Source organism: Pogoniulus pusillus, chromosome 9, assembly GCF_015220805.1.
Source record: "Pogoniulus pusillus isolate bPogPus1 chromosome 9, bPogPus1.pri, whole genome shotgun sequence".
NCBI classification, from domain to species: Eukaryota; Metazoa; Chordata; class Aves; order Piciformes; family Lybiidae; genus Pogoniulus; species Pogoniulus pusillus.
In genome coordinates this window covers 11383638-11410129 of record NC_087272.1, presented here as the reverse complement: position 1 = coordinate 11410129, position 26492 = coordinate 11383638, and the positions used below count along the sequence as shown (strand labels likewise).

General features: G+C 44.0%; 1 long non-coding RNA gene across 1 annotated transcript; it reads left to right on the top strand.

The window, feature by feature from the left end:
• Nucleotides 1-2335: 2335 nt before the first annotated feature.
• Nucleotides 2336-16695, top strand: LOC135178424 (uncharacterized). Its single transcript, XR_010303522.1, has 3 exons — nucleotides 2336-2509; nucleotides 13165-13405; nucleotides 16648-16695. It is a non-coding gene; the product is annotated as an uncharacterized LOC135178424 (long non-coding RNA).
• Nucleotides 16696-26492: the final 9797 nt, after the last annotated feature.

Here is a 26492-nt window from a genome sequence, read left to right as displayed (position 1 = left end):
TAATTGATATTAGTAATATATAAGCAATTATTAATAATGGTCATTGGTGGCTTAGCAACTGAATATGAGCTGACAGTGTGAACTCATAGCCCAGAAAGCCAGATAAATCCTGGGCTTCATCTAAAGCAATATGGCTAGCAGGTTGAGGGAGCGGTTCCTGCCCTGCTGCTCTGCTCTTGTGAGACCCCCACCTGGAGTAGTGCATGCAATTCTAGAGCCCTCAACACAAGACAGATGTGGAAATGTTGAAGATGATCCAAAGAAGTGACCTGATTTGCTCAGGTACAGATTGTAACATAAGGTTTCACTTGAACTTAGAGAAAAACTTGTTGACTGTGAGGGTCCCAGAGTGGACCAGGCTGCCCAGAGTCTCCTTGTTTGTAGGCTTTCAAAACCCACCTGGACACATTTCTGTGCAACCTGGTGCAGGTGCCCCTGCCTTAGCAGGGAGGTTGGACTAGATGATCTTAGGAGGACCCTTCCAAACTCTACTGTTCTGTAATTCAGTGATCAAGTGTTGTATTTAAAAGGACACATCCTTTCTGGGAACTTTCCAATTCATGCAGCATGCAAACACAGGCTCAGGAGCTCAAGCCCCTAGTCCTTGTGAAAGTCTCCAAAAGTTGTTCTGGAGCTTCACAGATTAATTTTCCTATTGGCTGCACTTCTGAGGATAGTAGCAGGGCCAAGAGGGAATCGTTTTGACCTGTGCTGGAGAAACTTTTTGTGAATGGAGTACAAAGAAAGTCTGGTCTCTTCTGACAACATTTTTATAGAATTTATATCCTTAGCCACCAGAGTCTTCTGCTGCTTCTGCTTTCTGGCATGCTTCAGTCAGGTTGGGACCACATTAAAGGAGAGTAGAGAGGCGCAGTGAAAGTGTGCTGGGCCTGTAAATGTGGGGTCAATGGGCTGAAACCATCCAGTGCTAGTTCCCTTTTTTTTGCTGCACCTTGAATACTGGGTTCAGTTTTAGGCCTCTCACTGCAAGTACATTGAGGTGCTGGTGTGGGTCCAGAGAAGGGCAAGAAAGCTAGTGAAAGGCCTGGAGATCTGGTGAGAAACAGATGAGGGAACTGGGGATGTTCAGACTGGAGGAGAGAAAGCTGAGGGAAACCTCATTGCTCTGTACAAGTCCTCTGAAAGGAGGCTGTAGAAAGATGAGAGTCAGTCTGTTTGAACAAGGAACAAGTGATGAGAGGGTATGCTCTCTAGTTGTGCCAAGGGAAGTTCAGATTGGATATGGGGAGAACTTCTTCACTGAAAAGGTTCTCAGTCATTGGAACAGGCAGCTCGTGGAGGTGGTGGAGTCCTCAGAGGTGTTCAAGAAATGTGTGGGCATGGCACTTTGGGACGTGATATATTTGCCATGGTGGTGTTAGGTCAACAGTTGTACTTCATCTTAAAGGTTTTAGAAACAAAACAATATTAAGGCAGCTTTTCTCCTGAGATAAACCTCTAGAGTATTTGCTCTGAAGACAAGATGGTTGGTTGAGTTTCAGTGAGGCCTAGCACTGGGCAGTGCTGTTGCACGTTGTTTCGTTATCTGAACAGTAACAAGTGAGAGGAGTCCCCATTGCAGGGGGGACTAGAATTTGGTCAAATCATCTCTGCAGCAGACCAGATCACGACAAAATGCAATATATTTAACAACATATGACAAGCCTGAACGTGTCTTTTTTTCCTTCAGGTAACAGAAGAGACTCTGGTGTGTGTGTGTGAGGAGTTGCCCTCTACACTCTTTGAGGTAAACAGTAAGACTTAAGTGTTACATATTTGCTATGCTAGCCATAGGCCTCTTCTCTGACCTTGTCACTCTCTTGACCCCTAGGAGGAGAGATGCTATTTTGTGGCCACAGGACTGGGCTCATAACATGCAAACACAGTACGTTTTGGTTCCGTGGCCATGGTGAATCTAGCATTGGTGAAAACAAATCCCATATCCTTCTTCCAAAAAAAGCAGAAGAATATTGGCCTGCCCTTAGCTAGAGCACAACTGATTCTGGCCAGTGATTTGGCTTTCCAGCTCAGGCTCTGCTCAGTCACTTCCAGTGGCTCAGGGAATGTTCTCACAGACAGGGCTGCTCCTAGCAGTGAGAACAATGATGGGTAGGGTTAGTGCCAAGGGTTGAGGTGCAGACCAAGGGCACTGCTACATCTCTAGTGCTGCATGGGGGTGCAGAGTCAAAGGCCACACCTGGAGAGAGGAGTGGTCAGCTCAGGTGGCCCTAAACTGACCAAAGAGGGATTACATCCCATGGATGTCATAGTTGACATAAATCTGAGACATCTCCAGAGTCACCTTCTTCTTTTTCTTCCTCTCATCCAGTGGCTGGTGTCTGAGGAGGACTCTGTTCATTCTGACTTTGAGCCTGATCCACAAGCTCCCATTCTAGAGTCCCATCTCCAGAATCTGGTTCCCATCTGCCACTGAGTCCAGTCTGGGACTTCTGCCACAGCATCAGCGATGACGGTGACCAACTGCCATCAGGAGCTGGGTTTGATATTGGTTTGTATCTCTTTTATTTTATTGTGGTTATTTTCATGAAAGCAGGTTTAGTTTCTTTCCCAACCCAGTGGTCTCTGTCCCTTGTTCCCTTTGGGAATGGAGAGGAGTCCATGAGTAACATTTGTCTCTGATTTAGTGGCTGAATTATTCTGAATCAGTGATCTTGAGCATTCAGCTAGGTTACAAGAGAAATGGTAAGAGTAGACACTACTTATCTTTCATCGTTGTTTAAAGATAGCTTTTTGCAAATTGCTGGTCCACTCCTCCCTGATAGGTAGATAGATAGATCAAAAGAAAATCATTGTGGAAAATATGTTCTGCCACAGAAGCATATAATTATATGACAAAAAAAAATCTATCAGGCTGTGCTGCAGGCAAGACACAGTGTCTCATTAGTGTTTGGTGGACTTGATCACAAATAACATGTTTCAAAACTGTCATCTCCCTCTAATTCTTCTTCTCTGCTTCTATGCACAAACAGTCACATGCAAAATTAGGCAGTTCCTGGAAAGAGACTTTATGTTGCCAGCCCTGTTTCTGATAAGCTGCTTGTGGAATTAAAGGGACATGGCCTTTGGCAGCTGCACTCTGAGGCACTGAAAGCAGGCAAGCTTCTCTCAGTTAAATGAGAGTGAGTGGACTGCAAAGGCAGTTCCTTTCATGAGTGTTGTATTTCCTGCACTTGAGTCTTCAGCAACTCCACTGCAACACACCAGGACTGGGGCAGAGTGGCTGGGAAGTGCCTACCCATGCATGTTGAAAGACAATCAGCTGAAGATGATTGTAGGCCACTCACCACAAAAAAAGATGTGGTGCTGGAGCAGATCCGAAGAAGGGCAAGGAAGCTGGTGAAGGATCTAAAGAAAAGTTCTTCGAGGATTGGCTGAGGGAACTGGATTTGTTTAGTCTGGGGAAGATGAGGCTGAGGGGAGACCACCTTGCCCTTTACAGCTACTTGAAAGAAGGTTATAGAGCAAAGTGGAATTTGGTTTATTCTCTCTTGGAACAAATGATAGGACAAGAGGAAATGGCCTCAGATTGCCCCAGAGGAGGTGTAGGTTAGTTATGAGAAGAAGCTTTTAGACTGAAAGGATTCTCAAAGGCTTGCACAGGCTTTCAAGGGAGGTGTTTGAATCCCCATTCCTGGAGGTGTTTCAGAGGCAGAGATATGGTGCCGAGGGCCATGGTTTAGCAGTGAACACGTAAAGTTAGCTAAAGGTTGGACTCAATGATCTCACAAGTCTTTTCTGCATGAAACAATTCTGTGATTGATTTGCAGCATTACTGCAATATGTGCAGATGTCCCATCATTTATTCCCTCTTCAAGTTCCCAGCCATTAAGCCAGCAGATAGCAACAGAGATTTGTTTCTTGCTGTGTAGAGGCCTTTTGAGATACACTGAGTCCAATCTATTCCAGTAGAGTCCATGCATGCTGACTGATTTCTCCTACACTTTGGAGCTGGTTTCTGTTTTCCTGAACAGCCAGTGTGTGAATTTTAACGTGCTGTACACTGGGTGACAGACAGCAATAAAGCATCCTGCTTTGACCTTTTCAGCTGCCTGTTCCTTAATTTACTGCCTGTTTCCTTTCTCCTTTGTTTATGACCCCTGTATATAACTGGTGATGAGAAAGCAGACCAGGCTGCCGGTCAAGATGCAGATTATTTAAAGAGGCTAAATCTGTGTCATTGTGATCAAAGTTTATGATCTTCTGTGAGTGATATTTGGCATTAAGATCACAATAAAGTCACAGAATCAGCAAATTGTTTTGGTTCAAAAAGACTTTTATGATCATTGAAGTCTAGAATGATGAAGTCATTAAGGTTTAAAAAGACCTTGAAGATCATCATGTCCAGCCTTCTACTCAACACATCTGTGACCACTAAACCATGGCCCAAAGTAACACTTCTCATTTTTTGTACACCTCACTTTACAATGTCTGGTGCTAAACCATGTCCCTCAACACCACACCTCTGCCTCTTTTCAGTGCTTCAAGATAGGGATTTGATCATCTTCCTGGGCAGCTTGTTCCAGTCTTCTAGAACCATCTTAGTGAAGAATTTTTTTTCTAAGATCCAATCTAAGCTTTGCCTGCTGCAACTTGAGGAAAGGGTCCAGCAGAGGGCTAAGAGGATGATTAGGGGACAGGAGGGCATGGCTTATGAGGAAAGGCTGAGGGACCTGGGGCTTTTTAGTCTGGAGAAAAGAAGACAGAGAGGGGATTTGATAAATGTATATAAGTATCTGAGGGCTGGCCAGGATGGGGGGAACAGGCTCTGCTCACTTGCTGCCTGTGATAGGACAAGGCTCAACGGGTGCAAGTTGCAGCAAAAGAGGTTCAGCCTCAACACAAGGGGGAACTTCTGTCCTGTAAGGGTCACAGAGCACTGGCACAGGCTCCCCAGGGAGGTAGTGGAGTCTCCTTCTCTGAAGACTTTCAACGCCTGTCTGGATGTGTTCCTCTGTGATCTATGTTAGATAGTATTGTCCTTCTCTGGCAAGGGGGTTGGACTGGATGATCTCTTTGGGTCCCTTCCAATCCCTAACATCCTGTGATCCTGTGATCCTATGATTTCCTCTTCTCCTATGGCTTGCTCATTCTTGGCTATAGAAACACGAAGCGACACAAGCTCAAGTTCTTTGTAGTGGATTATGTGCCATCACAATTTGTTTTCAGCAGTTGTGATGTCATCTAGATTAAGCCTTGGTGGAGTTAATGGGTCTCTCTGAGTTTTGTGAAGCAGTCTATGTGATCAGTTTGAGCATGGCTGTGTGGGTGCCTGCCTGGCTACTCTTCTGAATCCAAGCTGCTGGATATTGGGAAATGTGTGTGTCAGGGGGGAATCCAAAATCCCAGAAATGTTTTTCTTCTTTGTCATTATGATGTGCAGTGGCATACTGCAGGCTGTGGCAGTTTTCCTAAAGCACACAATCATGAAGATATTGACTTACCTAACTGATGCAGAGACTGATGGAGTTATAGAATGGTTTGGGTTGGAAGGGGCCATCAAAATCATCTTATTCCAACTCCCCCTTTTCTGGATATGGACAGCTTGCTCAAGGCCCCATCCATTCTCAATTTCAACATTGCTGGACTTGGAGCTACAACAGCTTCTCTGGGCAACCTGTTCCAGTGACTTGCCATTCTCATGGTGGAGAATTCCCTCCTGATGTCCAATTTAAATTTAGCTTCTTTCCGTTTCAAACCATTGTCTCTCATCCTATTACCACATCCCTTTGTAAAAAGTCCCTGTCCAGATCTCCTGCAGGCCCCTTCAAATACTGAAAGGCTGCTCTAAAGTCTCCCCAGAGTGTTCTCTTTTCCAAGCTCAACAAGACCAACTCTCTCAGCCTGTCTTCATAGGAGAGGAGCTCCAGACATTAGACAATCTTCATGGCCCTCCTCTGGACCTGCACTAACAGTTCCATGTCTTTCTTGTGTTGGGAGCACCAGAGCTGGACACAGGACTCGAGACAGAGTCTCATCGGAGCAAAGTAAAGGGGCCACTCTCACTGCTTTGGATGCAGCCCAGCACACAGCTACCTTTTGCACTGCCAGTGATCATTGCTGGGTCATGTAATGTCATCAACTGACAACCCCCAAGTCCTTCTCCTCAGCACTGCTCTCTATTCACTTTCTGTCCATCCTATAGTTGTGACCCCCATGCAGGACCGTGGAGCTGTCTTTGTCGAACTTCATAAGCATTGGAATTGGCCCACCTCTCCAGCCTGTCCAAGTTCCTCTGGATGACATCCCATCTGCACTGCACAGCCTGGTGTTGTCAGCAAACTCGTTGAGTGAGGAGAATTTCAAAGGGGTAACAGCTTCTGTGATCTTTCTCCATGCAGTTGTGAAACAGAAACCACCATCCATAGCACAGTAGGAGAGATTCCCTATGTTTGGACATTATCAGCACAACTCCAAGATTCTGATCAACCTTCAGCCTAGTGTAAATCTGAAGGGGATTTGCAGAGGGAGAAGGGTAAAAGGAGGACAAAATGCTCTTTTAAAAGACTTGTTTGTACAGGGATGTCTGCAGGTTTAGTGATGATGTTGCAAGTGGGAAATAAGAGTGACAGCAGAGGCCAGATTGTTGTGACAGAGCTTCAGTTTTCTAGGGGTTCTAAGAAGCTGCAAGTGAGATCTATACAGAAAAAAGAAATAATGAAAAGGGGAAAAAATAAGTGGCTTAGGTCATTTGGTTTGTCTGATTTGCTCTCCATCTAATTGTTTTGATTTCAGACTAGCTGGTATCCTTTTAATTTGTATATCTCTGTAGGGTTGCATTAAAAACTACAAATAGAGGAATGGGAAAGGACAGCCAAAGTTTAAGTTTTGTTGGTCACTGCATAAATTTGTAGATTATTAAGGCAGAATGGATTGTGGTGAACTTCTAAACTGACCTATAAGTATTACATTTTACCAGATACCATAGAATCATTGAATGGTTTGAGTTGGCAGGGACCTTCAAGATCATTCGGTTCAACCCTCCCGCCATGGACAGGGATGCATCCCGTTAGACCAGGTTTCTCAAGGTCACATCCTGCCTGGCCTTCAGCATCTCCAGGGAGAAAGCATCCACAGCCCCTCTGGGCAATCTGTTCCAGTGTTAGAATATCCTCATGGCAAAGAATTTCTTTCTAATCTCTAGTCTAAATCTGCTCTCCTCAAGCTTCAATGCATTGCTCCTTGCCCTATCACTACAAGCCCTTGCAAAAAGGCCCTCCCTACCTTTCTTGTAGTCCCCTTCAGGTACTGAGAGGTTCCTCTAAGGTCTCTCTGGAGAATTCTCTTCTCCTGGTTGAATGCCTCAACTCTCAGCTTGTCTCCACAGGGGAAGTACTTCAGCCCTCTGATCATCTTCATGGCTCTCTCCAGCAGTTCAGTGGCTGAACTGACTCAAAGATCTTGAAGTGTGTGCTCATTCTTGATTTAAGAACTTAAAGATTCAAAAAGATGTAGAGGTGTTTAAGATTTAAGGAGTTAGAGAACATTCTCTAAGACCTCTGGATAATATTTTACAAGTTAGAAATTCAGCTTAAAGAAAAAGTCAATGGAAATGCATTGTTGCTCTGAGTTCAACTTACAGCTTGTAGAGGTAGAAGTGGTGTGTCTGATGGACTGGAGACTCTTATAAGCATTAGAAATGATGACTTGATGACCTTTGCCTTTTCTTTTTAAAAAGCAAAAGCAACAAAGAGGAAATCCTAGCTCATGGACCTATAGAAGCAAGCATCACTTGGCTGCCCTCTCAGAGTGGCATGGCTTAGGCACTGCTGTCTGGTGACTGACAGAAGTGACTGCAAAGACATCTCTTAGCTCTGGGAAATCAGTGTGACTCACTGTGGAGTGTTACTAGCAAGGCAGAACTGTCAGGGTGAAAGGACACAGATGTTTGGTAGAGCTGGCTGCAATTTTTCCAGTCTTGTTTTTTCAACTCAAAAGTGGAGTTTGGGTGAAAGCCTGTATTTTCCTCAAGAAAAAGTTATTGAGCAGAAATTGGACTTCTTGTATGCATTTGTGCTTTGAAATGTTCTGGTTTAGTCTGGGGGCAAGTCAAAATAGAACTGTAGATAAATTTTGGTTGGAAAAGACCTTTAAGATTATTGAGTCCAACCATTATCTAACTCTGCCAAGGCTGGTGCTAGACCATGTCCCTGAGCATCACATCTCTGACTGTTTGAAACACCATCAAAGTTGAGGATTCAACCATCTCTCTGGCCAGCCTGTGCCAGGCTTTAACAACTCTTTCAGTCAAGAAGTTTCTGAGGCCATTTCCTCTCCTCTTATCATTGTTACTAGGGAGAAGAGCCCAACACCCACCAGACTCCAACTTCCTTTCAGGAGGCTCTCTGTGTTAGAAGTCAAACCTCAGCAAAAACAATTTGAATAAATTGAGACATGAGATAAATTTCTGTGGGAAGAGATGGATCTGATTTCCAGTTATGTATGTTTGCTTGTTTGTTTTTATCAGCCAGTTCTAATTTTCTTAAAATCTGACTGCATTTTGTGGATATTCACTAAATAATTGTACAAAGGGGAAAGAAAAAAAAAAAAAAAAGAAGGCGAACTCAGATTTTGAGTTGGTTTTGAAATGTTTGATACAATAGTAAGAACAAGTGCAGGTTATGGTGCACACATTCGTCCCAGTTTGCTCAGCTCCTTTCCAGTCACAGAATCAAATCCTCAGCTGATAAGAATTCTATTGCTACAAGTCAAATTTACCTCTGGGATAAAATGATGTAGCTTTCTCCATAGAGTTAGATGGACCAGATCTGCAGGTGTGTAAACTTAAAGTTATGAAGTTACCTGATGTGGATCACTGGTAGATTATTACTCTAGGTTAAGGATTCAATGTATCATCCAAAGATCTACTGTAGAAATATGTATGAATAATACTTTAACTTCAAGTCTGTCCCATCTCTGACCACCCATAATTTCTATAAACCTACAAATGGGCTTCTCCTGAGTTCATACCAAGAGTGTGAACTCTGTCATTTGGATTTAGTTATGTCCCTTCACCATAGACCATATCATATAACACTAGAGGAAATGGCCTCACATTGCACCAGAGAAGGTTTAAGTTGTGTACTAGGGAAAATGTCTTTCCCTCACAAGTGGTCAGACATTGGAACAGGCTGCCCAGGGAGGTGATGGAGTCCCTCTCCTTGGAGGTGTTCAAGAAACCGGTGGACATGGCACTTCAGGACATGGTTTAGTGGTGGTGTTAGGTTTATGATTGGACTCAGTGATCTTAGAGGTATTTTCCCACCATAATATTTCTATGATTCTATGACTTAGAGACTTTGCTCAGAAGAGGAAACACACTTTATTCCACTGTGGTTTCTGCTTTGTGCTCAAGCAGCTGCCTTCTCATGCCTTGCAAGGGATTGTAGGCTGAGGGAAAAGATTTATCCATTAATAGCTTTCTTAAGGCTTTGAGTCCACAAGCAGAACTCTGTATATCCCCCTACGTATATTTCAGTTACTACTGCCTCTAGGGAAATAAGAGATATTATATCTGTCTATCTATCCATCCACCTATTTATTTATTTATTTATTTGCTACCTATGGCAAAGAGCAGCAAATGCCATTATAGCAGGAAGAGACACTCATGGCCATGTCAGCAGGATTTTACTCAAGTCCTTGTCAACTCCTGTCAGAAAAGCAGAGCTTTTTAGCTGCCAGAAACAGAGCAGCAAACTCCAAATTCAGAACAAACCCTAAAGCCAGAGGGAGCCTAAAGGACCCAGTGCTTGGTGCTCTTTTTTTGGCTTGAGCTGTTGTGTTTAGAAAGATCCAGTCTTACTTCCCATCAAAGTGGTGCAGTTTAATTTATTAATTTATTTTTTTAAATTATGTTTTGCAGCCCTTCCCTTCCATTCCCAAGCTAAACTGATAGTTTTATGGTCTGTCTTTATCCAACATTAATTTAGACATTTTCCTTCTGTATGTTGTCTTGATTAAGCCATGCAAGAAAATAGTAACAACATAAGAAGAGCCCTTGTCAGAAGAGCCTCCTGTTTTCAGTGTCAGGGTTCAGAGAAGATAAACTTTCTGGACCAAAATAAAATTAAAATTGTAAGATGATTCTGATGAGACTTTCTACAGGTCTCAGCTTGTCAAAGAAAAGCAATGGAAATAAATCAAATGCAAGACAGTAAAGGGCATAAAAGTGGAAGTGCTACTCAGAAACTTTCTTGACTGTTCCAACAGCCCTTGTGCTATGCCCATTAAATTCTCTCCAAGTCTGTCCCAGATCATTCCTGTGTGACATGCCTATGAAGAAAAGGAATAAAAACCCACTCATTCAGTATGAGGACACATACTCTTCCTAAGTTGTTCCTACTTTTCCAAGCTCTAACCAGGACTGTCTAGTCTGAAGAAGAGGCTGAGTGGAGGGCTTGCTACAACTGACTGAAAGGAGTTTGGAGACAACAAGGAGTTGGTTTCCCTGCTATCTGTTGATTGAATGAGAGGAAATGGCCTGAAATTGTGCTGGGATGGGGTTAGGTTGCATATTGTGAAACATTTCTTTCTTGCACGAGTGATCAGGGAGCAAGGTGATGAGATAAAGTGTGTGTTATCACAAAATGTTAGGGGTTAGAAGGGACCTTAAAGGATCATCCAGTCCAACCTCCCTGCTAGAACAGAATCACCAAGGGCAAGTCACACAAGAACGTATGCAGGCAGATTTTGAATGCCTCTAGACAAAGAGACTCCACAGCTTCTCTGAGCAGCCCATTCCAGGGCTCTGTCGCTCTCACACTGAAAAAGGTTTTCCTTCTGTTCCCGTGGAACCTCCTCTGCTCCAGCTTGCACTCATTGGCCCTTGTCCTCTCACTGGACATCTCTGAGCAGGGCCTGGCTCCATCCTCCTGACATTCACCCTTTACATATTTATGAACATGGCTGAGACTGTGGTTTGAAATTCCTCTTTTCCGATTCACCAGGAGTTTTTTTTAGTCTAAATCCCAAAGAAAATTATTTTCCCTGTGAATTTTACAAAGGAAAAATAAAGAAAGTCTTTCATCTCAGCTGCCATTAGCAGAAGCATTTCCCTCACCTAGAATGCTCTACGATATTACAAATTTATTGTGAGTGTAAACAACAACTCTGCTTGCTTTATGGCTTTCCTGGACTCCAACAGTAAAACACAATATCTCTATCTGCTTGGAATTATGTGTTGTAACAGTTTTATGGGGGGTGTGGGGGGATAAAGCTTTGATAAAGATAAAATAGAGTTTTGCTTTTTTTTTTGTGTGTGTGACCTTGTCATTTGGGGGGAAAAAAAAGTATTGCACTCTAAAGAGAGATAATTTAAAAGACCTCTGGGAGCAAATTGAGTTTACTGAGAATATTTCTAAGAGTAATTACTTACTGCCAGTTGTCAGAGCGCTCTGTTACAGTTCCTTTTCCCAGCAAATGGAGATATCTGAGGCTGTGAGGAATGGATTACAGCTCCCACCATTAATGTTTGATGTGAGACAGTAGTGAAAAAGATGGATGCTTGTATAACTGTCATTCCCAGCATTTATGGCCATAGACTAAAATGCCAGGCACATAATTCCAAAGTAAAAAGGCAGACCCAACTCAATAATATTTAATGATGTAGCAGAGCTTGGCTAGGAGAGCAGCTAACAGAAGTCATTGCACCACATTTATTCAATTGTTCAGAGGAATTGAATAATAATTGTGTTTTGCAGGAGTTTTGCATTAGGAATTTATTTGTCAGGTCTGGTATTGCAGACAAAGTAACCAGTAAATATTTCTCATTCCAGCCAATACAAAATATAAGAAAGATTTTGATCTAGATAGGTGAGGAGGACCAAGAAGAGTGTGGCCAGCAGGTCAAGGGAGGTTCTCCTTTCCCTCTACTCTGCTTTAGTGAGACAACATTTGGAGCATTATGTCCAGTTCTGGGCTCCCCAGATCAAGAGGAACAGGGAACTACTAGAGAGAGTTCATCAGAGGCTATGAGGGTGATGAAAGGACTGGAACATCTATCTGATGAGGAAAGTCTGGGAGACCTGTGGCTGTTTAGTCTGCAGAAGACTCAGAGGGGATCTTAGTAATGTCTATAAATACCTGAAGGGTGGGTGTCAAGAAGAAGGGGCCAGGCTCTTTTCAGTGATATCCTGTGTCAGGATGAGGGGCAATGGACACAAACTAGAACACAGCAAGTTCCACCTCAATATGAGGAAAAAATCATCTGCTGTAAGATTACCAGAGCCCTGGAACAGCCTGCCCAGGGAGATTGTGGAGTCTCCTTCTCTGGAGACTTTCAGGATCTGTCTGAATATGGTCCTGTGTGCATTAGGTGATCCTGCTCTGGCAGAAGGGTTGGATTCAATGATGTCCAGAAGCATCTTCCAACCCCTACCATTTTCTATTTCTATGATTATATGATTTTTACATTGACTTTGTCCTGGTGTTTACAGCACAGAAATATATGCAGTAGCTCAGGACACAGTTTTATTTGAAAAGGTAGTGAAAGATCCAATTATCTCCCAGAAGATTCTCCTCTATGTGGTTTGACTCTATGAAGTTGGGCCTTTTTGTCTGTTTCAAGGAATGGCATGATTCAGGTTCTGTGGAATATGTTTCATCACTTGCATGCCAGGACTGTGATCGTAGGATCATATAATTGTTTCAGTTGCAAAAGACCTTTTAAGACCCTGAAGTGTAGCCATCAACCTAACACCACCATGTCCATTAAACCATGTCCCAAACTGCCATGTCCACATGTTTCTTGAACACTTTCAGAGATTGTGACTCCAACACATCCCAGAACAATTTCAGGCCAATTTCCTCTTGTTCTGTCACCTGATCATCTGACGACTGATAACAGTGATTTCCACACACTACAGAGTTGTAGGAGCATCTCAAGAGCAGTGAGCTTGGTTTTGTCCTTCCTTGTTTGGTATTGAAAGAACCATTTTGCCAATCTTGTACACCTTTATAAGTCAGTATAGGTTGGACTTGATGATCTGTGAGGTCTCTTCCAACCTTGTTGATACTGTGATAACTCCTGGGGTCAAGCAAGGGGAAGTTAATAGTGTAAATTCTTACCAGTGGCAGCACTTCCACAGGGTTAAGGGTTTCCTGGAGTGTGAATTTCTGTAAATTTAAGCTAAATCTCTCTTATTTCAGAGCTGCTGACATAAAACTCCAATGAAGCTGGAAATCCTCCCAAGGAGAGTGTCAGCAGACACCCAGAAGACAACTCAAGGATCACCTAATTGTCTGGATCCTACCCAACCTCTGTTGCAGTCAGCTGAATTAAACAGTCCCTTTGACTTGAAGAGGTTTTTGGACCTAACTCAAGCAGCATTTAGTGGCAGCAGATTACAAGGAGGAACCCCACTGTGCAATTCCAGCCATCTGCCTGCAGGTAAGCATTTCATGATACAAATGTGACATGTTAGGAATGTGTCATGAGGCACTTCACTTCCAGTTAGGCAGCATTTTAAACTGGAGGAGATGTCTCCTTCTCACCTGAGACTTTTGTTATCAGAGATCTGTTCTGAACTGGTGATCTGTAAAGCAGAAACACAAGATGATGCACAGCAAGGTCACAAGTTTCTTCTCTCTGTTGTAGCTAGTGCTGATTGCATGAGACAAGACAAAATGTTGTCACTTCATAGAATTATAGACTTAGTGAGGCTGGAAAACACCTCGAAGATCACCGAGCCCAACTGTCAAGCCGGCACAAGCACGGCCATTAAACCATAGCCAGAAATGCCATGTCTAAATGTTATTTTAACACTTCCACCACTTCCTTGTTTCAATGCCTGACCACTCTTGCAGGAAAGAATTTTTTCCTAACATTCAATCTAAACCTCCACTGATGCAACTCCAGGCCATTTTCTTTCCCCCTATTACTTGAGACTAGGAAGAAGACACCAATCCCCACCTGGATCCAACCTCCTTTCATGGAGTTGTAGAGAGCAATGAAGTCTCCCCTCAGCCTTCTTTCATCCAGGCTAAATACTCCCAGTTCCCTCAGCTTCTTCTCACCAGACCTGTTCTCCAGGCCCTTTGCCAGCTTCGTTGCCCATCTCTGGACATGCTCCAGCACCTCAGTGTCCTTGTAGTGAGATCCCCAAAACTGAACCCGAGACTTACGGTGTGGTCTCAGCAGTGCTGTATACAGGGGGACAATCCCTTCCCTGGTCCTGCAACTCACACTGTTAGTGATCCAGGCCAGGATGCTGTTGGCCTCCTTGGCCACCTGAGCATACTGTAATTCATCTTCAGTAGATTGTCAGCCACCACCCTCAGATGCTTTTTTGCTAGGCAGTGTCCTGCCCCAGTCCTGGAGCATTCATGGTGGGGGGAAGTTTGTGACCCAGCATGACCCAGCACTTGTCCTATTTGAATCTCCTGCCACTGGCCTCAATCCATCAATCCAGTCTGTCCAGATCCCCTTGTAGAGCTGTCCCACCCTGAAGCAGATCAACACTGCCACTGAGCTTGGTGTCATCTGCAAACTTCCTGTGGGAACACTTGTTTCCCTGCTTCCATGTCAAACTCATGTCCAGTGATACTAATTTATTTATCAGTCTCTGACTGCCTCAGAGATGGGTTCAGATCATAGAATCATAGAATCAGCCAGGTTGGAAGAGACCTTCAAGACCATTCAGTCCAGCCTAGCACTCAGCCCTGTCCAATCAACTAGGCCATGGCACTAAGTGCCTCATCCAGTTGTTTTTTGAACACCTTCAGGGACAGTGACTCCAACTGCTCCCTGGGCAGACCATTCCAAAGGCAAACTGTTTCACAAGCAGAGGAGAACAGCGTGCTAAAGGCCAGAGAAGAAGACTCTCTTCATTAGCACACAGAGACACAAGTTGTCCTTTTTATCTAACACTGGTGAAGAAGGGGAATGATGCAGCTGGAAAGCATCCTTGGAAGATGGTTGTCTTTAGTAGTGTTGCAGCATACCACAGAATCAGATGAGGTTTGATGTCAGACACAGCCAGAGACTATGCAAATTGCCCCAGCTGATTAGGAAATAGTGAAGCTGTCCTAGAATATGATAGGTGCACCAAAACTGTTCAGTGGTGTGAATTTGGGGCAGAGCAACTGCACAGCCTGGTCACATGCCAGGCCTTGGCAGTGTCCTCTGCCTGCTTTAATCAGCAATTACTGTAAAGCTGAGGCAGCCCAACAACAACTTCATTACTGTCTGCAGCTCCAGGCTGTAGGTGACTCCTCAAGATTGCGTTAAATAGTGAAGCAAATCAACCAGTTTACAGGTTAGAAGGGAACTGTGCTATAGTCTCCATCCCAGGGCATTAGCTATTCCTGAAGCTTCTGCTGAAATTTACCTCAATGTCTTCTTCTGCCAGACTTTCTGCACATAAGGAAGAGACATTCTCTAGTCAGGGAACCCATAGCACAGGATAAAAAGACAGTGTCTACTACTACCAGTGCTGGCAGATGGAGCAGAAGGCACTTGTGGTTATGGAAGTAATTGTAGACATGGTGTTTTGGGATGTGGTGTAGTAGGGCGTGGTGGTGATAGGTTGACAGTTGGACTTGGTGCTTTTACAGGTCTTTTCCAACCTTAATGGCTCTGATTCTATAATATTTTTTCCCAGGATGATGAGTCTGAGCACAGCCTTGGTTTTGAACCATGATGAAAATTAGAGCAGAAAGCTCACTATGGAGTTTTGTCCAACCTCATAGACATTCTTAAGACTCTTTTGATTGCTTTCAGTCAGTTTTGTTGGGCACTTCTCCAACCAACTGTTTGTCTGCCTCCAGACATGACTGTCTGCTACTAATCTCCCTTCTATGCTGGGCTAGGTTGTGTCCTTGGTAGTACTTTCCAATTGTGCTTAACACAGGTCTGGTTATGCTTGTGGTCATATTGGTCAGAAACGTGTTCAACATCCATGGTTTGACCAGCAGATATATAAGCAAGAAGAAACTTCTCTGCAGGAGAAAGCCTTTAGCTCAGCTCTTTAAAAAACAGTTGTGATCCTGAAGCCAGTGAAATGACAGTTTCTGTTTTCCTCTGGACTGAAGTTGCTTTGCAGTACCGGGGCTAATAGGTCATAAGTAGGTGTCATTTCCTTCAGATACTGAGTTCAGTTTTGGATCTCTCACTCCAAGAAGGAGATTGAGGTGCTAGAGTGTGTCCAGAGAAGGGCAGCAAAGCTGGTGAAGGGTCTGGAAAACAAGTCTGGTGAGGAGTGCCTGGGATTGTTCAGCTTGGAGAGGAGGAAGCTAAGGGGAGACCTTCTCTACAGCTCCCTGCAAGGAGGTTGCTTTCAGGTGGATGTTGGTCTCTTCTTCCTAGTAACAAGTCATAGGATGTGAGGAAGTGGCCTGAAGTTGCACCAGGGGAGGTTTAGATTGGATAATAGGAAAAAATTCATTTCTACAAGAGTGGTCAGGCGTTGGAACAAGCTGTCCAGGGAGGTGCTGGAGTCACCATCTCTGGAGGTGTTAAAAGAATGTGCAGATGTAGTCCTACATAGTCTGATGGTGGTAAAAGTTAGATTTGATGATCAAGAGGTCTTTTCTAGCAAGAAGGATTCTACATTTCAAGGAAGTCACTTTCCAGCTGATGTATTTCACACTGCACTGACATGCAGTGAAATCTTTGATTTCACTCTGTTGCAGGTTTCTCTTCTGGCCAGGGACAGTGTGGTCCCAGCAAGCCCCTTCTCCACTCTTGCAGAGTTCATTGCTTTACAGAGCTCTGTCTGCTTTTGAATTAAAAACTGTTCAAAACTCAAAGTGTCAGAGTGTAAGGTGTTAACTAAAAGTGCCTGCAGCAAGATGGGCCCTTGTGACAGAGCAAGTTCTCATACTGCCCCATGGAAATGGGATGGAGCCAACTGAGCTTGAGCCAGTCTATGAAAGAGCTGAGTTGATGAGATTGAAGCATGACTGGCCAAGAGGCCTTCTGAATACATGGAGCTGGTGTTAATTGGAAGGAATAAGATTCATTTGGGGCTAACAAGACTGTGTTGCTCCAGCTGCTCCTTGATGTGCACATCCTGAAATCTCATGGTGGTCTCTGCATGGGGCATGTAGCAGGTTGCTTTGTAGAGAACTTTAGCAAACATCAGAAAACTAAGAGTTAATCCACAACAATTCTAAGTTATTCAAATTCCCTTTGAGGTAATAGATTGGAGGAGCTTTGCTCATTGTATTAAAACACCCTGTTAATTTGAGAGCCAGACAGATGGGATGTTTTGAGGAGGTAGGAGAGAAAAGGAGCCAACAGAAGCTGCAGTTATATAGACAAGTTCTGGTCTGCAGCAAAAGCTCTATATGGAAATGATTTGCAGGATATTGCCCATATGCTTCCCAAACCTGCCTCTTGACTGCAGGGTTTTCCATTCCATCACTCAAATGCTGTCACATCTTTTATAGTTCTGTAGCTCTGAGGGGCTGTGAATGTGAAGCTGGGCAAGCAGCAAGATTCATGTCAATATTAAAAGCTGATGACCTTTCAGAAAGGTGTGCAGCAGCACCAGGCCATCTTGGCTGTAGGTCTCTCCACGAGCAAGCTGCAGGAGCAGATCTTGCCTGGCTATTGGTTGCTGGGTGGCTTGTACCAGCCCACAGCAGCTTTGCCAAGGACATTACACAATGCACACATTGGCTCTTCTAGTAGAAGGAAAACCATCAAACCTCCATCTTCAGGGTCCTGTGCTAGTCTTCCCACCCCAGCTACATCTCCTCCCTGTGGTTCAATGGTCTCTCTAATCCATACTCATCAGCTAGCTGATGACAAGATATCAAGACTGTAGGTGGTTGCTTTGAGTTAGCTTAGCTAATTACTCTGAGGGATCCTTTTGGATATCTCAACCTAAAAAACCTGCCTTTCAATATCCAAAGGGAGCTCACAGAAAGGCTGGAGACTTTTCCTGAGGGTGCCTACTGACAGGAGAAGGGGGAATGGTTTGAAGCTGAGGAAGAGCAGGGTTAGGCTGGATCTTAGGAAGATGTTCTTCAGTATGAGGGTGGTGAGACTCTGAAATAGGCTGCTCAAGGAGGCTGTGGATGTCTCCTCCCTGGGGATGTTCATGGCCAAATTAGATGAGGCCTTGAGCAGCCGAATGTACTTGAGACGCATCCCTGCCCGTGGCTGGGGGGGTTGGAGTAGATGATCTCTGAGGTACTTTCCAACACAGAAGAACAGAAAAGAAAAGCAGGTGAACCTCCCTCTATTAGAGCACCTGTTATTTGAGGGGTAACTGAGACAGGAGCAATGTAGTGCCATTTAGTACAAGACACAGCTCTCAAAAATATTCTTCTAAAGCCATGCACAGACAAACGCTCCTCCAGTCGTCTCTATCTTCCTCTGCAAAAGACATTCCCACTGAGCAGTGATGAGAAGAGAACCTTGCAGAGCGACAGGCTGAGTCAAATGCAGCAGGACAGGAGAGCGTGCTCATTGCTCCTCATTAGCAAAGGGATCTGCACAGCACATCACACACAGTCTCTTTTGACAACCACTGCACCACCACGCTTTAATACAGTCAAGCTGGGAGGACACAAAAGCAAGAAATTTGCCTTTATTGTCCTAATCTTGTTTTCAGCAGGTTTTAACTTAGCCAGAGCTTTCAGAACATGCTGATGGCTGCTTTCAAAGGTGCAATTTGAAAGAAGATCAAATTGCTTTGTTCAGGAATGTTTTGGTGGCTCCATTTTCCAGTCACAAGTTGAAAAATCTGAAGCTGAAAAGCTTTTCCTCTCCAGTTATTTATTTTAATGTTAAAAAAAAAAAGAACAACAACAACAACAAAAAAATAACAAACCAACTCAACAAACAACCCCAAGCCACACAAAGAACCCAAATCCTGCTTTCTCTTTTCTACCAAAAAATCATAAATACTGGCTTAGAGCTAGTCTGTTTCTTTTCTTTTTCTCTGAGCTTCAGCAGTGATTTATTCAATTAGAGGAAAGCATAAAGCTCCTATTATTTACAGAAAAAGCAGAATAAATGTTTGCTGTAGAATCAGAGTTTTTTTGGTGCTTGGAAACGTGTCCAGTAAACATAGTAAAGCATGGACACCTAGAGCAAAGCAAGAAAAGAACACAGGCTTACAGATTGTAGGGAATAGGTGCTGAAAAGCTTATCAAGTGTTTTGTATAGTCTACAGCTGACCTTAGCAGAAATAAAAAATGCAGTAAGAAAACACAGGGAGAATAAAACATCTCTGTAAAATCATAAAATGGTTTGAGTTGGAAGGGACCTCTAAAGGTCATCTAGTTCAATCCCCACTGCAGTAAGCAAGGACATTCTTGACTAGATCAAGTTGCTCAGAGCCCTCTTGAGTCTCACTTTGACTATCTCCAGGGATTTGGCATAAATTACCTCCCCAGGCAACTTGGTCCAATGTTCTACCACGCTCAAGGTAAAGAACTTGTTGCTAACATCCAACCCAAATCTACTCTTCTCTAGTTTGAAACCATTTCCCCTGGTCCTGTCACTGCAGGCCTCTGTAAACAGTCTCTCTTCATCCTTCGAGTAGGCCCCCTGCAGGTACTCATCTTCTTCCGTATCATGGACCTTTACCAGAACCACAAGTGTGTGCAGCACAGACGCCAGTTTCAAAAGGTGACAGATTCCAATTTCTAATCAGTCTCTTGCTAAAAAGGACCAGCAACATCATTCTTCAAAACCATTGTCATCATTCCACTGAAATCCATAGGGATTTTACCTTTACAAAACAGATAAGCAAGTAATTAGATTTAATAGTCTGCAGAAGCTGTCTGTCATCAGCAAGAGGAATGAGACTAATGTAGGTTGAGGTGTTTCATAATTGTATCAGTGATCTGGATGAGGGAATTGAGTTCACCCTCAGTAAGTTTGCAAGTGACACCAAATGGAATGGCATTGTTGACCTGCTTAAGATAGAAAATCTCTGTAAAGAGATCTGGGCAGACCAGATCAATGGGTTGGGGTCAATTGTATGAGGTTCAACTAGGGTGAGTGCTGGGTCCTGCACTTGGGTCACAACATCACCATGAACCCTCCAAGCTCAGGGCACAGTGGCTGGAGACCATCTCAACAGAGAAAAAACAGGAGGTGCTGGTTGACAGTCTGCTGAAGATGAGCCAACAGTGTGCTCAGGTAGCCAAGAAGGCCACCAGCATCCTGACATGGATCAACAATAGTGACTATATCCCAGCACTCAGCTCCGATGAGGTAAAACCTCAAATACTGTTTTCACTTTTGTGCCCCTTATTACGAGAGAGGAGATGAGGTTCTGGAGCAGGTGCAGAAAAGGCTTCAGGACAGGTCTTGTGAGGAGGAACTGAAAGAGAAGGAGTTCTTTAGCCTGGAGAAAAGAAGGTGCTACAGTCTAGTTGACTGGCTAGGGCTGGGTGGTAGCTTGGACTATATGATCTTGGAGGTCTCTTCCAACCTGGTTGATTCTATGATTCTAAGGCTAAGGGGGGGACCTTCTGGCTCTCTACAACCCTGTGGGACATGGTTTAATGGCCATGGTGGTGTTGAGCTGGCAGTTGGACTTGGTGATCTTACAAGTCTTTTCCAACCAAAACAATTCCATTATGTTTCTCTGAAAATCGTTAAGATTGACCCCAAGTGGCAGCTTTGTCCCTGTATTACATGCTTTAAAGTGTGGAATTTCCTCACCTGAACTGTGTGCTTTGATCAGTGGGTGAAACACAGGTTTTCCAGACTTATATTGGTACCTGCAGATGGGCCCCCACAGTTCCCCCTAAATGCAGATACAGCAGGATGTAAAAGTGTAACATTTTTGAGGTAATCAGAAATCTTGTCAGAATTAGAGTCTGGCTTGAGTTTGGTTTGTTTTATTTTGCTATTTTGTAAGATACACTTTTGAAAGGCCTCAGCTGACTGAAGTCAAGGAATTAGCTGCCACAGACTTTACTCTGACGAGTGAAGAATGCCCCAGTGGTCCAAAGGGCTTCAGCCTGGAAACTACTGCTCAATCAGCCCCTTGCTCAGAGAAATGCACTAATCAAAAAATACTTAGTGCTCAGCCTCACTAATGCTTCTCTCTGAGTACCAAATCAGAAAGCACTACTGATTTCCATCATTAAAGCTTGCCTTCAGAGCAGAGGTGACAACTCTGCTGTCAGAGTGCCAAGAAGCATTGATGTCATACATATTTATCTTCCTCCAAAGAGGGAGAAGCTACAGTAGAGTCGTGTTTTCCCTTTTATAGGGGGTATCAAGGTTTCCAAAGAACATCAGAGAGTTAGTGTGATGCATTCAGGTTGCAGAGTTGAAGTGAGTCTAGTAAAGGCCAGTGAGACATAACTTGAGCAACAGAAGTAGGTGAAGAACTCCAGAATCATGCCTCACAAACAAATGGTCAGGGGCCTTTGTGTGTGTGTCTGTGAGTGTCTTAGGGACAGTTAAATGGGAATCCAAGCTCATGTCATTAAAATAAAATAGATCAAATGCAATCCCCTCTGCTATGTTGAGCTCTAACTTTGCATCAAAAGAAGTATGACCAGCAGGAAAAAGGAGGTGATTCTGCCCCTCTGCTCTTGTGAGACCTCACCTGAAGTACTGCATCCATTTCTAGTACCCTAAACACAAAGACATGGAACTGTTGGAGTGGTCCAGAGGAAGCCATAAAGATGATCAGAGGGCTGGAGCCTTATGATGGTACAGGATGAGAAACTTGGGGTTGTTCAGCCTGGAGAAGAGAAGACTTCAGGGAGACCTTAGCATAGCCTTCCAGTACCTGAAGGGAGCTACAGGAGAGCTGAGGAGGGACTTTTTCCAAGAGTTTGTAGATAGGACAAGGGGCAGTCCCCATGAGCTGGAAGGGGGCAGATTGAGACTGGAGGTTAGGAAGATTTTTTTTTACAGTTAGAGACTCTGGAAAAGGTTTTCAGAGAAGCTGTGGATGCTCCCTGTCTAGAAGTGTTCAAGGCCAGGTTGGATGAGGCCTTGAGTGACCTGGTCTAGTAGTAGGTGTCCCTGCCCATGGTGGGGGGATTTAAACTAGATAACCTGCCCATGGTGGGGGGATTTGAACTAGATCATCTTTAAAGCCTTTCCAACCCAAACCATTCTGTGATTCTATGATTTTTCCTCCTCTCTGTTTTGTATTTCAACTGAAGACTGAAGCTGTAATATCTTTTCTAACACCCTCCTGCAAAAATACTAAACCAAAATACCCCAAAAGATCCCAAATAAACAGAAATTCTTCTGTTGCTGTGTCTCCCAACTCCTCACTATTATTCTTTCTCTTGGGACTGCTGCCTGTGTTAGACCTGATTCAATCCACTGGATTTTAATGCTGAAATGTCCTGCCATTCTTCCTGATAGTTTTTGAATCAGTTTCCCATATGAAGACTTTAAAATTGTTTTCACTGCTGGAGCTCAACCATTACAGATTCAGAAACTCCATTGTGCTATTAGCTGTGAGACTGAGATTCCTGGTCTGTGACTGCACAATTGTGGTGATAAATGAGCCAGGTGAGATCTGTGATTGAGAAAAGAAAGGAAATTGAGGGTTTGGTGCCTGACCTGTCTGTTCCAGAACAGGGAAAAATGCTCAAAGAAATGAGCACCACACCATCCTCATTTTCCCCTGAAGTTTTGCCAAAGCCCATTTTGAAGTCCTATGTTTTCAGGCAGACTTTTGAAATATTTAAGAAGAGAATTTCAAGGATATTTCCAAAGAGGCAACTGTTTCAAAAAGAAAAAGGTAAATGTTTTGTCACAGGCTCTTAGATTCAGAGCAAACAGGCTGGTTCAGCGTAAGGATATCATAGGATCATTGAATCAGTCAGGGCTGGAAAGGACCACAAGCATCATCTAGTTCCAACCCCGCTGCCATGCTCAGGGACACCCTACCCTAGATCAGGCTGGCCACAGCCTCATCCAACCTGGCTTTAAACACCTTCAGGGACAGGGCCTCAACCACCTCCCTGGGCAACCCATTCCAGGTTCTCACCACTCTCATGGTGCAGAACTTCCTCCTCACATCCAGTTTGAACCCGCCCATCTCCAGCTTTGCTCCAATCCCCCTAGTCCTGTCACTCCCTGGTAGCCTGAAAAGTCCTTCCCCAGCTTTTTTGTAGTCCTCCTTCAAATACTGAAAGGCCACAATAAGGTCACCTCAGATTATAGAATTGTTTCAGTTGGAAAAGACCTCTAAGATCATAGAGCCCAATTGTCAACCTAGCACCACTGTGACTATTTAACCATGTCCCAAAGTGCCATGTCCACACATTTCTTGAACTTCTCCAGGGATGATGACTCCCCTACCTCCCTGGGCAGCCTGCTCTAATGACTGACCACTTTCAGGGATGACTTTTTTCTCAACACCCAACCTGCTGCAACTTGAGTCTATTTCTTCCTATCATTGATTTGTGACATCCTTGAGGATATTGTGATATCCACAGTCTTGTGATTGAAAAAAATATATCCTTTGCTTGGCTTGTGTGGAAGCAAATGTACCCTGATTTCTTGTCACTAGTGAAAGGGACATTATATTGTGTTCACAGTGACAGTGTATTACTGATAACAGTAATACACAAAGCTCTCATTGCACTTGTTCTTCATAAAGTATTTCTGCTGCTACTACATAGAATTTCACAGAATGGTAGGGGTTTGAAGGGACCTCCAAAGATCATTGAGTCCAACCCCCATGCCAGAGAAGAATCATCTAAAGAAGGTCCCAAAGAAGATGTTCAGCTGGGTTTCTAATGTCTCCAGAGATGGAGAATCCACCACCTCTCTGGACAGCCTGTTTCAGTGCTCACCCTTAAAGTAAAGAAGTTCCTCCTCATGATTAGATGGAACTTGTGTTCAGATTTGTGAACCACCCCCTGTCCTGTCACTGGACATCACTGAAAAAAAGTCTGATCCCATCCTTCTGACACCCACCCTTATAAGCACTGATGAGCTCCCCTCTCAGTCTTCTCTTTTCCAGACTAAAAAGCCCCAATTCTTTCAGACTTTCCATATCAGAGAGATGTTCCAGTCTTCTCATCATCTTTCTAGCCCTGTGCTTCACCCTCTCCAGCAAGTCTCTGTCTTTCTTCAACCAAGAAGCCCAGAACTGGAGACAGTATTCCAGATGTGAGCTTGATTTAGACAAGCACCCTAATATCTTCTCAAACTTAGTGATGAATGCAAGAGCACTTTGCTGTTATTCAATAGTTAACACTCCATACTTCCCTGTCACAAGGGTTGAGAATCAGACACTGGGTCAATTTCCAACTGTCCTGGTTTCATAGGGCCATAATCTCAGCCCTTCCATGAGCTACAGGCCACTATCAGCTCTGAGTCATCCAGGACAGCTGACTGAAGTTGCTACAGGAGTATCCCAGATTAGGAACATCAATGACAGTCAATGTAAAGGAATGGTTTGAGAAAAGGGAGGCCTCCTGCTTGGACTCCTCCTCATCCTGCTCCAATTCCTTCTTCCTGAGACTGCTTTCTTGGATATTGTGATCTCTGGAGTGAGTCCAGAAGAGACCACAACCAGGATGAAAGGGCTGGAACACCTTTGCTATGAGGCCAGGCTAAGAGAGTTGGGTTTGTTCATCCTGGAGAACAGAAGGCTCCAGGGAGACCTTCTGGTGACCTTTCAGCACTTTGAGGGATTGAGAAGAAAACTGGAGACAGACATTTGAGCAGGGCCTATTGTCACAGGACAAAGGGTGATGATTTGAAATTAAAAGAGGGAGATTTAGACTAAGGAGAATAAATTTTTGACACTGAAGGTGGTGAGAGACCACCAGGCTGCCCAGAGAGGTGGTGGATGCCTATGCCTGGAACCATTCTAAGTCAGGCTGTTTGGGTCTCTGAACAACCTGCTAGTTGCAGATGTCCCTGCTGACTGAAGGGAGCTGAACTGGTTGGTCTTTAATATCCCTTCCAACCTAAAACATTGCATGGTCTGCAGGAGAAGTCTCTTGGTAGCAGAGACACAGAGGAGAACCAGTGCTGGCATGAGTTTCAATTTGCCTTTTTCCATACTGGTACTAAGTTTAGCCCCCATTAAAGTGATTAAGTTTGGAACAAATTATTCAGCATGCTGAAAGGTTACCCAATGTAGCTACTTATTAGTCACTTTTCAAATAATTAACAAGCTATTTATGACACCTTCGTGTGCAGGTACAAAGCCTGCTGGAGGATTTCTCCAATTTAATTCCTTTAGCTTAAAGCTGAATGGAGAGAACAAAGGCAGAGCTCACAGTCACTAATTAAGAGGATGAAGGAAGGCAGAGGGGATGCTGACAGGAGGTGACAGGCTTGTTGAAAAAGAGAAGCTACATCCTGAGAATGGGGAGATATCCTAGACAATTGTTTGAGGCTTGCTGAACTGCAAAACTAATCCAGGAGTATCTTGTGAACTCTTTTTGTTCAAAACTGCTTTGTCCTTAACTATTTACTTAATACTCCACAAAAGCAGCTTACAGTTTCACATCTGAAATAGCTCTGAGTGCAACTTGTTTCTCTTTGCCAAAGGACTTTGGTATGACATGCAATCCCTCGATTGCCGAACGCTTCATGAGAAGCTGTCACAGAAGATGGGCTAAGAAACAGGATTTCCTGATTCCTTGAGGATGTTATCTGAGGCTGACGTATCATAAAATTGTTTTGATTGGAAAAGACCTTTAAAATTGAGTCCAGTTGTCAGGCTAACACCACCATGGCCACTAAGCCATGTCACAAACTGTTACATTTTATTTGAACACCTCCAGGGATGGTGACTCTGCCACCTCCCTGGGCAGCCTGTTCCAATGCCTGACCACTCTTTCAGCAAAGAAAGTGTTCCTAATATCCAATCTAAACCTTCCCTAGAGCAACTTGAGGCCGTTTCCTCTCATCCTATCAGTTGTTACTTGGGAGAAGAGACCAACACTCACCTCAATCCAACTTCCTTTCAGGAAGTTATAGAGAGATAGAAGAACTCCTCTCAGCTTCCTCTTCTCCAGACTAAACCCCAGCTCACTCAGCTGCTCCTCACCAGACCTTCCATCAGCCTTGTGGTTCTTCTCTGGTCCCACTTTGAAATCTCAATGTCTTCTTGGAGTGAGGACCCCAAAACTGAAGCCAGTATTCAAGCTGTGGCCTCACCAGTGCTGAGTATAGGGGGACAAGGAATAGGAATTGAGGCATAGGAAGTTTCATGTAAACATGAGGAGGATTTTTTTCCCTGTGAGGGTGACAGAACACTGGAGTAGGCTGCCCAGGCAGAGTGTGGAGATATCCCCTCTGGAGATATTCAAAACTCACCTGGATGCATTCCTGTGTGATCTGGTACAGGTGATCCTGCTCTGGCAGGGAGGTTGGACCGGGTGATCTTTCAAGGTCCCTTTCAGCCACTTTGTCCCAAGCCTGGAACATTTATGGGGTTGTTGTAGTGCAAGTGCAGGACCCAGTACCTGGCCTTTTTGAATCTCATGCAGTTGGCATTGGCCCATAGATCCAGCTTGTCCATGTCTCTCTACAGAGCTTTCCTACCCTCAAGAAGATCAGCATT